The following is a 3,267-nucleotide window of genomic DNA, read 5'->3' on the forward strand; positions in this document are numbered from 1 at the left end:
AAGTCTTCGTTAATATGCAGTTACATATTTGCGGATCATCAGATACATATTATCATGGGTCAAGTAATGATGTTTGTCGCGAAATAGCAGATGCTATAATGATAACATCTCTACGAGAATACTCCAAACAAAACTATAGTGATAATAGTAGTTGAAAGGAGAAATGATATAAAAATTGAGGATGAGAAGGGAAAGAAAGATACCAAACTAATCAAATGTCAAAAATTAAAAATACATTAAGACAACATGCCAACACAGCAGCAGTCATCATCCAATTAAACGAAAATTGTAAACCAGGTATGGATTATGCTTGAATTCAAGAAGCATATCAACTAGTAAAATAAGTTACGCTCCAATCAAAAACACAGCATATCTATAAATATTATATGATCTGCCCAAGTATCTTTTCAGTATATATTACACACATCGTAGCATTACACGAATAGTCCTGTCTGGGAAATGGGAAACTGGGGCAAAACAAGCAGAAGAGTTCCAAGTTGTGCCGTCTACAACGGTAATCAATCTTCCTAGAGAACTGAATAACCCACAAAAAAGAATAATGGAAGTCTGAAACCAGTTCTCATAAACGATTTTAGGCGGGAATGTTCTTCCAAAATCTTTATTTTTTTGTTCAGAAAATTTCACACTGTTCATTTTCAATTTTAAATTCAGCTCCCTTCTTTATTTACCTCACATGAATATTACCATTAACAATTACTTAATCTTTTTCTAAATTAGTTTTTTTTTTCTTTAACTGTGAAATTCAAGAAATAAGTTTGTTTTATTTCGCAGAAGTTAACTAAGTATGCATATAGCATGATCAACATATCCCTAACAATAATAAAGTTTTTTGTTTGTTGTCCAAAACTTTGCAATAATTGAAATCCAAAATCCTTTTTTTTTCTCCCCCTCTCTCGCTCTCTCTTTCTTTCGCCCTGTAGAAAGAGGAAATACTTCAAGGTGCGCAGAAAAAATAAAAAACTTTTTCTGCAACTTTCCCCAAAAGTTTCAAGGCCACACAAAATAATTTCAAAAAAAGAATGTAAATAAAAAAACAAAATTTCCCGTAATTAATTGTTAACTCTCACGATCTCTTTCCCCCTCTTATTGAACAAGGCAAATATATCAAATGCACTTTTGTTTTTCGTGTAACTAAACATTTCAAATGAAACATTGAAGGGAGCATGTAATAATACATTAGCTAACCAATGGAATTATCAAAAAAAAAAATTTTTTTTCTTTTCAAAACTATTAAAATAACGCATAAATCCATCCATCCATCCATCTCTACCTATCCCTTCGTTCTTCCATTATCAATAAATGATAAGCAAGAATGGCACATAAAGCAACTAAAACAATTAACTGACATTAATAAAATAAACGCTAAATGCTGAGCAGGAATATCGTGATGCTAAGCCTCCGTTGACAATAAACATTCATTCCTATTTGCATAAAATACACACATACATATACAGCATGCTTCTTAGTTCCTGCTTTCGTGTTTTTAAAATTTTAACCCCTCTTCTCCATTCTTCCCACCGAAAAAAAAAAAATGAAAAGAGGAAACGAAATTAGGAATAATGCATCGTCTAAGCCTAAGCTACTCTACTCCATCACCCTTACTTCTTCCAATATGGAACAAAATTAACAATGCAAATTGACAAAGATTAAAGATTGTCAAGGGCGTCTTTACATATCTCACTGCTAAAGACCAAAGGTTGCGAAAACCACTGAAGTCTTATGAAGGCAGACCTTCACAAATGATAATAGCATAGCTGAATATTAAAATTAATAATCTGTACTGAAAGAAGGTATATTTTATTTATCCCAGATCAAAAACTAACTCTTCAATTTAAATCTATTTTATGTTGGCAAGGAAAAAAAAAAGTCACTGCAATAATCTGGAACAAATATGTTAATAAATTTGAAAGGCTTAAAAAAATATAATCAATATCATCTAATGATTGTATATAGCACATTGATAGTGCATAAAATATAAGCAATTTTCATGAAATTTCACTTTACTAGCTAAATTCATAAAACATGGGTTAAATAAGCCAACTAACAAATCAATTGCTGCGTCTCATTCTCTTAAGTTTAAAATACAAACTATAATACCTAACTATAACTCGGTCATCTCTCCTCTTTCCACTGATATCCTCATCATATTGTTTGATGCAAAAATTGTGCTAAGCAAACATTCACCACCAGTAGATTGATTTTTTCACTTTTCATACTTCTTTTATCATCCTCTATTAATATTTCATTATGTTATCCCGAAATATTTCCTCAAACTATAATTTTTTGCGAAAAAAAAAAATTAAAAATAAATAATCTTTTCTTTTTCACTCTTTCTTCGCACAGCTTTTAAATTAATCAATAGCAAAATGTAAAAAAAGAGGAAGAGAAGGGAACAAATTGATAATTTAAATTCAAATTTATCACATTATTATCAATCAATTATGAAAATAAAAATCACACAATTGATTTAAGTGCAATAAAGACAATGTGACTTGAAAAGTTGTATTCTACGATCCATATAATGTTTAGCAAAATCTACAAACACACACACTTATTACTTCAACAAAAAAAAAGAAAAAGAAAAAAATAAATTATCATTTTAATGTCAATTAATCTTAACTTGATATCGTATTGCATTGAATTAAATTTTTTTCACAATCTTTTACATCCTATTTCATTTCCTTCAAAAATATCTCTTATCTCAATTAACATTCCAATATATAACTCAGTTAAATAAGTAATCAAAGAGATTAACCGCATTCCATCTTTCTCTCTCTCTCTCTCTCTCTCTCTCTTTCTCAAGTAAATTGGCAAATGAAATTGCCATAAAATTCACATTTTCAACCATTTATTGAAGTGCAATTGCTTGCGAAATTTTCGTTTTAGTAGCAAATGAAAAGTTCATCATGTCAGAGAGAGAGGGAAAGAAAGAAAGAAAGAGAAATGAAATAGTGATGGAATATAGTATTTTAAAGATGAAAATCCAAATTATCAAATATATTTTATAAACAATACACTTCTATTATTTATATTATAGTTATCAATTACTAAACAAATAAATATTTAACAAATTTAGCCAAAGAACAACCACTTATAGAATAATAAGATCGGTGCGTGCGTGTGTGTGTGTATGTGTGTGTGTGAATAAGTATATATATATATACATATATATATATCTGTAGTAATTTAGGAAAATTAATCAATACTAAATTACACAAACAAAACATGCGTAGAGAGAAAACAAAA

At 29.2% G+C, this 3,267-nt stretch overlaps 1 protein-coding gene across 1 annotated transcript in view; it reads right to left on the minus strand.

Annotated features, from left to right (window-relative positions):
* Window positions 1-3,267, minus strand: part of LOAG_18384 (hypothetical protein) — a gene marked incomplete at both ends in the record, with an annotated part of 19,704 nt that overhangs the window by 2,283 nt on the left and 14,154 nt on the right. The window lies entirely within an intron of this gene.

The sequence above is a fragment of the Loa loa genome, assembly GCF_000183805.2.
Source record: "Loa loa unplaced genomic scaffold supercont3.285, whole genome shotgun sequence".
In the NCBI taxonomy this organism is placed as follows: Eukaryota; Metazoa; Nematoda; class Chromadorea; order Rhabditida; family Onchocercidae; genus Loa; species Loa loa.